At 42.6% G+C, this 14,932-nt stretch overlaps 1 long non-coding RNA gene across 1 annotated transcript in view; it reads right to left on the reverse strand.

Moving 5' to 3' along the window:
- Positions 1–13,400, reverse strand: part of LOC134738504 (uncharacterized) — a 266,499-nt gene extending 253,099 nt beyond the window's left edge. The window contains exon 1 of the long non-coding RNA XR_010124225.1: positions 13,091–13,400. This is a non-coding gene — a long non-coding RNA (uncharacterized LOC134738504). The remainder of the gene's footprint in view (positions 1–13,090) is intronic.
- Between the last annotated feature and the right edge of the window lie 1,532 nt (positions 13,401–14,932).

Here is a 14,932-nt window from a genome sequence, read left to right on the forward strand (position 1 = left end):
ATTAATAAATTATCTAGTAATGAAAAATGTGAGAGGAACCATACTCTTACATCAGGCTTGTGATGATTACTTTGATAGATGCACTGGCAAGATTTCCTCGACAAGGCAGAAATGAGAAACATGACACATAAGCCTTTAAGGGTGACCTCAGAGGAAAACAGAAGTTGCTGGATGATACAGAAACAGAAAAGGGAAAACCAGAGCTCCGAGGCATCGCGTGTCAACCACCAGACGGATTAGCTCTGGTGATCAACCGATCATGGAGTGTGGAGCCAGATGCAGAAAGGGAGGAGAATAGAGAAATAAAAGGGAGCGGAGAAGACCTAAAAGGCTTAGCTGTAGTCACAGCAGCGTGGGCTCTAGATTGACATGGGCATGGGTTGGAACCCCAGCTCTTTCTGGAAAATTGCTGAAACACCCTAAGCCTCAGTTTCCTCATCTGTAAATGAAAAGTATGGTAATAGCACTATGATATGGTTTGGCTCTGTGTCCCCACCCAAATCTCATCTCAAACTGTAATCCCCACATGCTGGGGGAGGGGCCTGGTGGGAGGTGATTGGATCATGGGAGTGGTTTCCCCTATGCTGTTCTCGTGATAGAGTTCTCACGAGATCTGGTTGTTTGATAAGTGTGTGGCTGTTCCCCCTTCTCTCTCTCTCTCTTCAGTAAGATGTGCCTTGCTACCCCTTTGCCTTCAGCCATGATTATAAGTTCCCTGAGGCCTCCCCAGCCATGTAGAACTGTGAGTCCATTAAACCTCTTTTTCTTTATGTAAACTACCCAGTCTCAGGTAGTTCTTTATGGCAGTGTGAGAATAGGCTAATACACACCAAAACAGCAGAGTTGTGGGGGATTGCATGCAATAATAATTGGAAAGCTTTGGGAAGCAGTAAGTACTCATAAACAATAGCATAATCACTTAAAGTAGTGGGGTCTATGTGAAGAGATGAGAATTGTGATTATGTTTACTATGAAAGAAGCAGGAACTAAAAAGAAGCTGTTAAAAAGGGGGACCTGGGTGCTCAACATTCCTTGACACAAATCATTGAGTTCCTGTTGCTCTGTTAGATTCTGGGGATGCTAACTGAAATTGGGCATTGCTTCATTCCATAAGGAACACAAATCCTAGTGTGGGAGACATGGTATTAGTAGACAAGTAATCAAAATAAAATAGAATAAGGGCTAGAAGAAAGGAGAGCACATACAAACTTACGGGTGGTGTTTGAATCAGACTGAGGGAAGGTTTGCTTGGAGAGGCAAACTTGAAATGGAATTTTGCAAGATAAATAGGACTCATGAATGGAGTGCAGAAAGGGAAATGTTAAAGATGTTTCTTTTAGAGCAAATTTAAAAGAAAAAAATCTGAGAATGGCATGTGATTTGGTGCAATTGTAGTACAGGATGGGAACCAGGGAGCATCCACCAAAAAGAAGAAGTTGGAGAAGTAAACCTGGCCAGATTAATCGAAGTCACGTTGTGAGCATGTGTGCAATACTGTAGTGAAAAATCACTGACTTTTTAGCAACTGTTTCTCCCCTATGTTAACAACTGCTCCTTGATTCACTTTCAGAGACTTTCCTTTCCAGCATTCCCATTGATTTGTGAGCTGCAGAACTGCACACAGAAGGCTAGGGGCAGGGTGGAAGAGCAGGGAGTCCCCAGAGGCACATTCACCTGCTAATTCTTTGCACCTGAACCTCCGTGAGTACATGGTGCAGCTCACTGAGGGCTAGGGGGCATAAGGACTAAGAGACATCTTCAAAAAATGTGAAAATGGCTGGGCTCGGTAGCTCACACCTGTAATCCCAGCACTTTGGGAGGATGAGGCAGGTGGATCACCTGAGGTCAGGAGTTCAAGACCAGCCTGGCCAACATGGTGAAACCCCATGTCTACTAAAAATGCAAAAATTAGCCAGGCATGATGGCATATGCATGTAATCCCAGCTACTCAGGAGGCTGAGGCACAAGAATCACTTGAACTAGGGAGGTGGAGGTTGTAGTGAGCTGAGATCTAGCCATTGCATTCCAGCCTGGACAACAGAGTGAGACTCTGACTCAAGAAAAAAAGAAAAAAGTGAACATATGCAGGTGGGCTGTAGAGCAGAAAGAGCTCTCCAAGGTCCAAAGAGCAGGAGCCTTGGTAGCGAAGGAGAGCAAGAGATCGAAGAAGTCATGCTGGGACTCAGATCCCAAGCCCTGCTGAAGGGAGAATCTTGATCTTACTTTCAAAACATTTAAAACCAATGGTGAACTGAAGCACACTGAAGCTGCAACCCAACCCAAACCCAGTAAAATTAGGATGAGATTAAAGGGGATGAACCCTTCCACTCTAACGTGGAAGTCTGAGAGGGGACAGAGTAAACCCTTTTCTCCAGTGGTATTTCTTGACTCAGGCTCTGTTCATCTTGTATACACAATGTCTTTATTTTTCTTTTTTCTTTTTTTTTTTTTTTTTGAGATGGAGTCTCACTCTGTCACCCAGGCTGGAGTACAGTGGCACAATCTCAGCTCACTGCAATTTGTGCCTCCCAGGTTCAAGCAATCCTCCTGCCTCAGCGTCTCAAGTAGCTGGGATTGCAGGTGTCCACCATTACCTCTGGCTAATTTTTGTATTTTAGGTAGAGACAGTGTTTCACCACATTGGCCAGATGGTCTCCAACTCCTGACCTCAAGTAATCTGCCCGCCTTGGCCTTCCAAAATGCTGGGATTACAAGCAAGAACCACAACATCCAGCCCACAGTGCTTTTCAGATACAGTTCTAAGGTATTTAAAAAGTAGGCAAATATGCTCAAATTAGCTAGGGAAAAAAACTGATTGATAAACCCACAGATGACCCAAATGTTAGAATTAGCATAAAACACTTTAAGATAACTACTGTCAATATGTTAAAGCATCTAGTGGGAAAAGTGAACAACATGCATAAATAGAAGGGGAATTAAAACAGAAACATTAAAACACTACAAAAGAAACAAGTGGAAATGTTAGAACTGAAAAATATAATAGCTCTAAGAAAGAATCCAAACCCAATGCCCATCAATGATAGACTGGATAAATAAAATGTGGCACATATACACCATGGAATACTATGCAGCCATTAAAAAGAATGAGTTCATGTCCTTTGCAGGGACATGGATGAAGCTGGAAACCATCATCCTCAGTAAACTAACACAGGAATGGAAAACCAGACACCACATGTTTTCACTCATAATTGGGAGTTCAACAATGATAACACATAGTCACAGGGAGGGGCCCATCACACACTGGGGTCTGTTGGGGGGTGGGGGGCAAAGGGAGGGAGAGCATTAGGACAAATACCTAATGTATGTGGGGCTTAAAACCTAGATGATGGGTTGATAGGTGTAGCAAATCACCATGGCACACGTATACCTGTGTAACAAACCTGCACGTTCTGCACATGTATTCCAGAACTTAAAACAAAAAAATCCATCAAATGAGCTTAACTGTAGCCTCAACATAGCATAAAAATATAATAAAAAGTGAAAGTCAATAAAATTATCTATACTGATTCATCAGGAAAAAAAAAAAAGGAGCATCAGAGACCTGCAGGAGAGAATCAAACAGTATACTATATGTATAATTGGGGCAGGTGTGGTGGCTCACGCCTGTAATTCCAGCACTTTGGGAGGCCTAGGCAGGCAGATCGTTTGAGGTCAGGAGTTTGAGACCAACCCGAAGTGGTGGTGTGTGCCTGTAGTCTCAGCTACTCGAGAGACTGAGGCAAGAGAATTGCTTGAACCCAAGAGGTGGAGGTTGCAGTGAGCCAAGATTGTGCCACTCCACTCCAGCCTGGGAGACACAGTGTGACTCTGTCTCGAAAAACAAAATTTTACATATATATATATATGGAATCCCCATAGAAAATGGAAGAAAAATAGTACAGAAGAAATATTGGAAGATAAAAGAGGAGAATTATCCAATTTAATATACAGTATCAATCCACAAAACCCAGAAGCTTAATAAACATTAAGCAAGATAAATACAAAGCAAATTACACCTAGATACATTGTCATTCGATTCCAGAACACAAAAGACGTAGTGAAAAATCTTAAAAGAATCCAGGAAAAAAAATACATCTTACAGCAAGAGAACAACCAATGAGAGTTGGCTTATAGATACTTAATCAGAGACAAGGCAAGTCAAAAGACATTCAAATAACATCTTTGAAGTTGTAGAATTTAATTAATTAATTAATTAACACATCTATCAACCTCAAATTTTCTACACTGTGAAAATGTCTTTAAAAATGAAAGAAAATTGAGAATATCTTCCATTAATAAGAGCTAAGAAATTCTGGCTTCAGCAGATCCACAGCAGAAGAAAAGGGTGACGGCTGAATGGTGGAAGCTCATATATATCCACGGGTAGGAGTGCAAACAAGTAAATATGTTGGTAAATATAAACAATGATTTATTTTTATTCTTATACTTTTATTTTTTAATGCTCAAGTGAATTTTTATTTTAAAATATTGAATTAACACATAGCTATTGACTACCTAAAGGAAGCATGATTCAAAGGCCTTGTGGGTTGACAACCCATTTAGAAAAAGCAGGTATGAAAACAATCATGCAAGAGCAAGGCACAGATGGAGTAGTATTGCTACAGTAGGTAGCTGGTCAGGTAGGAGCACTGCAGGAGAGGGCTCCCTCCTACATATACCAGGACTGTCAGGCGACCATCAGATGATGGTCAGGCGGTTGTTACACTGTCTCTCTAAAGTAATAATTGGTCACAGCTGGCGTCAGGAGGTGTGCTCCTAATTGATAGAAAATATCTGAAACTGGTGATCAGCAGTTTCCTGATAAGATCTCACGAGTGGGAAGAAGTAACACAAGTAACACATCCTTCCGGGTAACATCCTGGAAGTATGCCAACGTAGAAAACCCCAAGGCAAGAGATCAAGCCGTGCACTTGGTCGCTCAAGTGGCCTGCTTGGCCCTCTTTCAAGTGTACTTTCCTTCCTTTCATTCCTGCTCTAAAGCTTTTAAATAAACTTTCACTCCTGCTCTAAAACTTGCCTTGGGTCTCTCCTTCTGCCTTTTGACCCTCAGTCGAATTATTTCTTCCAAGAAGACAAGAATCGAATTGAGGTTGCTGCAGACCCTTGTGGATAACTGCTACCACCGCTAACAGCATGATTGGAAAGTCCTTTCAGTGTTTGTGTACTGGCATTATAGCATTTAAAGGTAGACAGTATTTTTACTAGAGATAAGGTTTCACTATTAGCCGGGCGTGGAGGCGGGCATCTGTAGTCCCAGCTACTCAGGAGGCTGAGGCAGGAGAATTGCTTGAACCCGGGAGGCGGAGGCTGCAGTGAGCCGAGATTGCGCCACTGCACTCCAACCTGGGCAACAAAGCAAGACTCCAACTCAAAAATAAATAAATAAATAAATAAAGATAGACGGTAATGTTAAAGATGCACATTATAAACCTGACGACATCACTAAACTGAACAGAGAGTTATTGCCTTTAAGGCCTTCGACAGATTTGATGAGTTCCACCTAAGTTATGAAGGATAATCTGCTTTACTTAAAAATTACACAGTCTCTGTATGACTCTCCCTAGATTCCATCCCTCAATCTTCCCTGAGTGCTGTAGGTGGGCAACACTGTTGTATTGGGAAGTGTTGAAAGTTGGTAGTATGGGACTTGAAAATTTATTTAGATTTAGAACTTCTGTATTAAAGCCTTTCATTCTGAAAAAGGCTTAGACCAGGGTGTTTATTGATTCCCATGTTGGGGTGGTATATGCTATTTCTCCAGGACCAACTCCTGATCCTACTAAAAAAATTTACATCTCCTTCAGTATCTTCTCATTCCAGTTACAAGGAGAAGCTGGTTCTGTAGCTAAGGAAAAGTTTGACGTATGAACGGTGGCCAGATCACTGTGCAAATGCATATATGCCTATGCACATATATGTATATGTATGTGTAGGTATGCATGTATGTATTGTCAAAGTGTTCAATATTTCATAAGTTCTCAAAATATTTTCTGCTTTTTCCCCATCCCCCACAAAGGAACCGTTGAGAGGAGGCAAAGTTTCTGGTTTCAAACCAAAGACTTTCCTAATATCTTATATGAACTGTATTTGTAGTTCATATCACACACACAAACACACACACGCACACACACACACACACACACAGCCAGATAGAGGGGGCACCATTCTGGAAGTGAAGAGACTAATAAGTTGCCAATATAGCAGTGCCTATATCCCTACAAGTTGACCTCAAGAAAAATCACTTCTCATATCTTTGATTTCACCATCTGTAAAGTGAGCTGGCTGGCCTGGCTCATCTCTGAGGCTGTGTTAACTGTGGACAATCCTAAGAATCTAAGAGATTCACTTTACTTGGGTTCCTGTCCTGCCTTCTCCACCCCAGCTCAAAATCTGGGGTTTTGACTGACCAGCAAAGGCTCAGAATACACAATTCTGAGGCCAGGCGCAGTAGCTCACGCTTGTGATCCCAGCACTTTGGGAGGCCAAGGCAGGTGGATCACATGAGGCCAGGAGTTTGAGACCATCCTGGCCAACATGCTGAAACCCCATCTCTACTAAAAATACAAAAATTAGCCGAATGTGGTGGCACACACCTGTAATCCCAACTACTTGGGAGGCTAAGGCAGGAGAATTGCTTGAACCCAGTAGGCAGAAGTTGCAGTGAGCAGAGATCGTGCCACTGCACTCCAGTCTAGGTGACAGAGCCAGAACCTGTCTCAAAAAACAATAAATAAGTTAATTAAATTAAATAGAATACACAATCTTGAGCTTGGAGCAGGGGAGTGAAAGAACACAGCCATTCTCTTCCTTGGGTTAGAGGCTAGGGTCCCTTGTGCTAACGATGAGTCTTTGTTCTTTAAACTGCCTTAATTACGCTCTACTATTAGCCATATATCTGTTTTCTTCTCATCGATCCATCAACTCTGTTTCCTAGATTGCTCTGTTTACCTAGTCTTCCTTCTTCCCAGTCTCAATTCTTTCTCAGTCCTAGAGCTTGTGATGTCTCCTCTTTCTCATCATTACATGATACTGCATAGAACAGTCCCCAGGACATAGTTAAGTGCTCAGTGAAAGTCAGCTATTGTTACTGTTAGTTACTACTACAAGCACTCTCCTCCAATCATTTCTCCAACTTGTAAAAGTTAAATGAGAAGCTGAATGTTTAGTTTGTGTGGATTATGAAAACTCACCCATCAACTCGAAGTACACTGGTGATAGCACGATAGCACCTAGCACAGTGGTTAAGGGTGAAGGGTTCTAGGTCCAGACTAGCTGGATTGATGTCAGGAGTTTATCACTTATTAACTAAGTGATCTTAGACAGGGTACTTATCTTCTCTGCACCTCAGTTTCCTCACCTATAAAATACAGATGATAGGTTGGGCACAATGGTCCATGCGTGTAATCTCAGCACTTTGGGAAGCTGAGGCAGGTGGATCGCTTGAGGCCAGGAGTTCAAGACCAGCCTCGCCAACATGGGGGGACCCCGCCTCTACTAAAAATACAAAAATATTAGGCGGGCATGGTGACTCACGCCTGTAATTCCAGCTACTCAGGAGGCTGAGCAGGAGAATCACTTGAACCCAGGAGGTGAAGGTTGCAGTGAGCCAAGATTGCACCAGTGCACTCCAGCCTGTCCAACAGTACAAGATGCTGTCTTAAAAAAATAAAATAAGATAAGATAAAATACAGGTGATGATTATTATACCATGTTACCTATCTTCTAGTGTGGTGTTAAATTAAAATGAGTTGTTTCACATCAAAGGGCTGGATCACTGGTTGACATATAAACTAAGCTTCAATAAATTGTAACTGCTATCCATCTATTATGAGATACTTTTACCTTCTCAGATTTGTAAAAATTTTATCTCTTGGGTTTCTCATCCCATTAGACTCCCTTGCCACCATAAAACAGAAAGGCAGAAACAATCTAAATTTGTCTGACAGAATAAGCTTATTAAAGTACAAATATGGGCCAGAAAGTCATGAGACTTTAAAGGGAAAAGAAAACTCTCAGTAGTGTTTGTTAAAGTGAGTTCCATGGGCCCCTTAGAGGAGAATCACCAGGGTTACATGTGAAAATGCAGGGTCTCTGAGACCTGCTCCACATCTTCTGAATTACCTTCTCTGGATGGGATGCTAGAATCTGCATGCACCATTAGGCTGGTTGATTCTGAGACACTCTGAGAAAACTAAAATCAGAGTTGTACCTATAGTAACAACAACAGGAGGAGGCCAACGGCAGGAGGAAGCCACAAAATGATTTGACAGAGGAAGAACTCACAGAACTTGGCAAAGACCTGCTTGTAAGAGTGAGAAAGAGGAAGGTCAGCTCTGCAGTCCCTGCTATGGGGCATTTAAGGCTCCTGCTGCTCAAATGATAATGATGGCTCTCACGTATTCATTCCTTAGTGTGTGCAAAATACCTGCTTGCTATCACCTCACTGAATCCTCATGATACCTTCCTGAGGTTTTTAGTGTTTTAATAGAAATGATGAGTTGGAGCCAGTGTGAATCAGGTCATTGGAGCTGACCTTGTACAGTGCCTCCTACCTTTGCATTCACCAATGTTACACTGGTAGCTTAAAGTCAACCATGATGGTTGGGTGCGGTGACTCATATCTGTAATCCCAGCAATTTGGGAGGCTGAAGAAGGTGGACCACCTGAAGTCAAAAGTTCAAGACCAGCCTGGCCAACATGGTGAAACCCCACCTCTACTAAAAATACAAAAATTAGTGGGGCATGGTGGCAGGCGCCTGTAATCCAAGACCCTCAGGAGGCTGAGGCAGGAGAATCGCTTGAAGCCAGGAGGTGGAGGTTGCAGTGAGCTGAGATCATGCCACTGCACTCAAGCCTGACAACAGAGTGAGATTCCATCTCAGAAAAAGAAAGTCAGCCATGGTGGGAATATTTATACCACTGAAATTGGCAAATATTACAAACTAGGTCCTTTTTTTTTTTTTTTTTTTTGAAATCCATGTATTAAACCTTAGCAGCACACCGCTAAACGTAAGTTCCATGAAGACAGTGACACCATTTGTGGGTTTTTTTGTTCTTTTTTTTTAACCCTCGCAAATGGGGTTAAAAAATTCCTGTGCTCCCAGCACTTTGGGAGGCCGAGGCAGGCAGATCACGAGGTCAGGAGATCGAGACCAAGGTGAAACCCGTCTCTACTAAAAATACAAAAAAAAATTAGCCGGGCGCAGTGGCAGGCGCTTGTAGTCCCAGCTACTCGGGAGGCTGAGGCAGGAGAATGGCGTGAACCCGGGAGGAGGAGCTTGCAGTGAGCCGAGATCGCGCCACTGCACTCCAGCCTGGGCGACAGAGCGAGACTCCCTCTCAAAAAAAAAAACAAAAAAAAAAACAAAAAAAACCTCCTGTGCTCAAACAATTCTCCACAGTGACTTGCACAAAACAGATGTTTCATAAATGTTAAATTCATTAATTAGGTTAGCTTAATATCCTCATTTTTAACTCAGAAAACTGAGGCTCAGAGATGTTGTCACTTGCTGAAGTGTTACCGGTGGAGGGGGTCCAGGTTCTTGGCATTTTGAACAAAGAATTGGACAAAAACACACAAACAAAGCAAGGAAAGAATGAAGCAATAAAAGCAGAGATGTATTGAAAACGAAAGTATACTCCACAGGGTCGGAGCAGGCCCAAGCATAGAGGCTCAAGAGCCCAGATACAGAATCTTCTCTGGTCCAAACCCGCTAGAGGTTTCCCATTGGCCACTTGGAGCTCAGCTCATGTAAATTAAGAGGGGGCCAGCCACCAGTCTGATTGGTTGTGAAAAGCAACCAACCAGAGGCTGAAGCAAAATATCTCTGCTTGGTTGTAAAAATCAATCAGAGGTACTTTCAATTTCCCATCTACCTCGCAGAAAAGGAAGTCGGCGTGACACGGCCTTAGGCTTCCTGCCTCCAGACCCTATTCTCCGGCCTCGGAAGGCTACCCAGCTAATACCTAAATTCTACATTGCCACAAACGCAGAAAGGGGGCCCAGGGAGGGAAATGCCCTCAGACATTTCAAGTATCCCTCTGAAACGGCTGGGGTACATACACTGGGGTTCGTTGTCCGGTACCAAGAAAGAATTCAGGACACGGACACATGTGGGTGGGTTAAGGAGTGGAAAGTTTAATAGACAGAAGAAAGGAGAGAGGAGAGCAGCTCTGAGACAGAGAGAGAAGAGAGAGGAGAGGTCTAAAAAAGGAGGGAGGCTTCTGACCACAGCTGATTTTATAGGCAGGCTGGAGAAGAGTGTCTGATTTGCATACCGTTCACCGATTGGTTCGAACAGGTATGACGTTTACATAGCGTGTGAGGAAGGCTGTTCGCCTCACCGTAATCTTATTATGCAAAAGGGCTTTCCTGATGATCGGTGCCATCTTGTCTGCTCTTTACTGTACAAGTGGCTGACAAAGAGAAGGGAAGATGGTGCCACCATCTTGAACATGTCTAGTAGCTAGTACCTGCCGGCATTCACCCGTGCAAACTCCCCCAAGTTGCTTGTCTATGTCTCCAGCTCAACTTTACAGGCTGCTCTTTGTGAGAAAATGATTTGAGGCTGCTTTTCATTAAAGAGAAAAGCCTTACCGAGGACTCCCGTACCCTTACTGTTTGAGTGATTTCTTCTTAACTCATATATCACCTCAGAAAGGAATCTACGGGAGAATCACCACGATCAAGACCCAGGACAGCTCGGGGAAATATAGGTCTCAAGAGAGCCAGCTTGTTTTACAAGCATCCTTGACACATTCCCCTCCATGACATGTGTTTGACAAAAATAAATCCTCTCTGGGCCTACAACTACTTAATTAGGCTATACTCAAATATCTCCAGGCTTCAAAACGACAATGGAAGCAGATTAAAGCCAATCCCAGCCAACAGGAAGGGGCAGGGTTGCTGCTAGTAGTTATTTCCTCTTTGCTCAGTAACCGACCTCTGGCCCTAAATCTGTATTATTCTTCCAGGACGATGGTCATGATTAAAGGATTCCTTCTGATAAGGAAGGAATCTGATAAGGGCTTTCTGTTCAGACCCTCCTCAAATACAAAAAGAAAAAAAAAAATCATAATTTTGCATCAAGTTGGGTTCTATATTTTATTTTTACTGAGGTTTTGGGGTGGAGACAAAGCAGGCTTGGAAAATTGGATTTGATAAAAGAAGCAGGTACCTAATTTGTTTGATGACTTTTTGATGGGGGGAGTCAATTATACACTATTGTTAATTAATCTCTCTTATTTTTGAGACACACCAACCAACTTGCAGGGAACGGACCAAGTATTTATTAAGCCCTACTGTGTGCCAGGCATAGCGCAATGTGGCCTATATGTTACCTCTTATTCACACGAAAATGATGTAAAGTTTGATGTTATTAACCCCTATTTTATGGTGAGGAAACTGCACACTGGAGGAGTTTAATGCCTTGCCCAAGGTAATAAGGCTAGTGAGTGAAAGAACTGATAAAGCAGCCAGGCGCAGTGGCTCAGGCCTGTAATCCCAGCACTTTAGGAGCCTGAAGCAGAGGATTGCTTGAACACAGGAATTTAAGACCAGCCTGGGGAACATAGTGAGACTCCAACTCTACAGAAAATAAAAACTTAGCTGGGTATGGTGGTGCACGCAGGTGGTCCAAGCTACTCAGGAGGTTGAGGTGGGATGATCTCTTGAGCCCAGAAGACTGAGGCTGCAGGGAGCTATGATTGCACCACTGCACTGCAGCCTGGGTGACAAAGCAAGAACCCTGTCTCACATTCAAAACTGTCCTGGACTGCATGTGGCCCACAGGCTGCCGGCTGAACAAGCTTGATCAGAATCTGAGCCAGGACTTCCCATCAACAGATTTTCCCTGAACAGAATCTGAAGGAAGCAATGCTGGACTTTGGTCCATGCAGTGGCTCTCAACAGAAAGGAGAGGCAGTGGTGGTGTGATTTTTGTCCCTACCCCACTCCCAGGAGATACTTGACAATGTCTGGAAACGCTTTCTGTTATTGTCAGAGGCCTTTGAACCAGAGCGACTCCATTTTGAGTGAGGGCTGGAAAATGAGGTGGGGACTTGCTGGGCTGCTTTCCCAGAAAGTTACGCGTTCCGAGCCTCTAGATGTGTACGGTTAAGGGAACAAATTAATAAGGTTTACTAAACAGACCCAGACTTAGGAGTGTCCAGATATCCCAGTATCTGGAGAACAAAAACATTCCTAATTTTGCTTTAAAGATAATATCGATTCTTGCAAAATATAGTAGTTAAGAAAATTAAATAAGAAAATATATAATATATATAGTAATTAAGAAAATATAAATAAGTATATATGTGTGTATATATATACTTACATATATGTATATATGTGTCTATATATACACACATATATAAGTATATATGTATATAGTATATACATATATAAGTATATATATACTTATATATACACATATATAAATATGTAAGTATACATATATAGTTACATATGTATATATATATACTTACATATATACACATATATACGTATATATGTGTATATATATATAGTGTTCTCTATCAACTCACTGACAATAAAATTTCTGACTTTGAGCTTCTTCACTTTTGTTAAGAATTAAAACAAAGCAGTCTTTAGAAATGAAAATGAAAAAAACTTTAATGTTTTTATTACCAAAGTAATGTGTTCATTGCTAAAAATTTAGGAAATAGAAGCAAAGAGAGGCAAATAAAATTATATGGCCAACCCTTCACCCAGAAATAAGTGTTTATCATATTTTGGAAAACAAACTTCAAGTGGTTTTTTTTTAAATAAATAGGTAAATGAAATTATTCAAAAAGGCCCTGCAATAATCAGGAAGGCATGCAAATTGCAGCAAATATAATAAACATAATAAATAACAGTAGCAACAGTAGCAGAACTGCAAGCTAACATTTCTGTAGTACAGCTTCTATGCCAGATGCTCTTCTAATCCATTTACATTTAGGAATTAATCCTCTCAACAGCTCTGCGAGGTGGGTGTTATTATAGTTCCCATTTTCAAGATGAGAACACTGATACAACATAGACCATATTGGAAAGGACCAAGCTTACCTGTAGCTTCTCAGGAATGCACCTGATGTCTGCAAGATGAGGTAAGCATTCCTTCCGCTTTCTTCCAGTCACCTTTTGAAACCACCATTGCAAGATTATAACTGAGAAAATTATAATAGTTAAAGAGATTTGCCCTGGCCGGGCGCGGTGACTCACGCCTGTAATCCCAGCACTTTGGGAGGCCGAGGAGGGCGGATCATGAGGTCAGGAGATAAGACCATCCTGGCTAACACGGTGAAACCCCGTCTCTACTAAAAGCACAAAAAATTAGCCGGGCGTGATGGCGGGCGCCTGTAGACGCAGCTACTCAGGAGGCTGAGGCAGGAAAATGGCGCGAACCTGGGAGGCGGAGCTTGCAGTGAGCCAGAGATCGCGCCGCTGCACTCCAGCCTGGATGACAGAGCGAAACTCTGCCTGGAAAAAAAAAAAAAAGAGAGATCTGCCCTAACCAACTCCATCTTGCTTCCAGATTAGAGTCTAACCTGTCCTGGTTCATTCTCGGGTGTAGGCCAAACTAACTTTGGAAGGAATTTAGCTCATAATTTAACTTTGAAACAAAGAGGACAACAGCCCTTTTCCAAAACAAAACCCCCTTCCTGCCTGGGGACTAGACTTCCTTTGTAGGACTAACAAATTAGCCACAAGATTACAAATTCTGGTTTAGGAGTCATGTAGCTGGAGGCTACAAGGTTCTGACCCTCCCCAAATTGCTCCTGGGGAGAGCAACACTGTTGTAAAACCAAAGATCCTTGCTTGAGATATTTTGCAGACTTTGCACTTGATGGATCAGCTGGTACCACCTAGGTGGATAAACTGGCTCATCTGGTCTTATGGCCCCCAAACCAGGAACTGACTGAGCAGAAGACAGCTTCGACTCCCTATGATTTCATCTTCTACCCAACCGATCAGCACTCCCAACTCACTGGCTGTCCCCCATCCACAAGATTATCCTTAACGACTCCTATCCCAGAGTGCTCAGGAAGACTGATTTGAGTCACAATAAAACCCAGATCTACCAAACAGCCAGCTCTGCATGAATTAAACTCTTTCCCTATGGCAATTCCCCTGTTTTGATAAATTAGCTGTGTCTAGGCAGCGGGCAAGGTGAACCCCTTGGGTGGTTACACTTTTTGTATAACTTCTCACTTCCTGATACTAAAAGCTGTATTAGTTTCCCTGGCTGCTGTAATAAATTGACCACGCACCCCATGGCTTAAAACAACAGAAATTTATTCTCTCAAGTGTTGGAGGTCAGAAGTCAGTATCGCTGTGCCACCAGGGCTATGCTCCCCCAAAAGCTCTAAGGGAGAATTTATCTTTCGTCTGTTCCAGTTTCTAGGAGCTGTCAGCATTCTGTGGTTTATGGCCCCATCTATCTCTACTACATCTTCAGATTGCATTCTCCTCTGCGGGTTCCTCCAAAACTTCTCTCCCTCCACCTTTATTCCTTCTTGCATTTCTAGTCTCCCCCCAGCTTCTCAGCTTCGTCTTGTCCCAAGTCCTCTAGGCTGTAAATCTCATTTCATGTGTCCACCCCTGCACTCCACCTCATGTCTCTGTTTGGCTCTGATTCAAGGCATGGTTCTTGGAAGGAAATTCAGATTTCTCTTGCTAACGGTGGCTGCTTCTCACAGCATAACTCAAGGCTCATTCCCTGTGAAGAGAGAGGGTGGAGAACAATGGCTGAAGAGTGCAAAGAGAGGCAGAGGAATTTGATTTCCTTCTTTCACAGTGACTTTTGTTATTTCCCTGCCAATTAACTCACTTGGCCAAGGAAAAATTTATTAAATCAGCTCGGCACCACTTTTAGCCATCCTGGACTTCTCTTTAGCACAACTGAAG

Source organism: Pongo pygmaeus, chromosome 18 (assembly GCF_028885625.2).
Source record: "Pongo pygmaeus isolate AG05252 chromosome 18, NHGRI_mPonPyg2-v2.0_pri, whole genome shotgun sequence".
Lineage (NCBI taxonomy): Eukaryota > Metazoa > Chordata > Mammalia > Primates > Hominidae > Pongo > Pongo pygmaeus.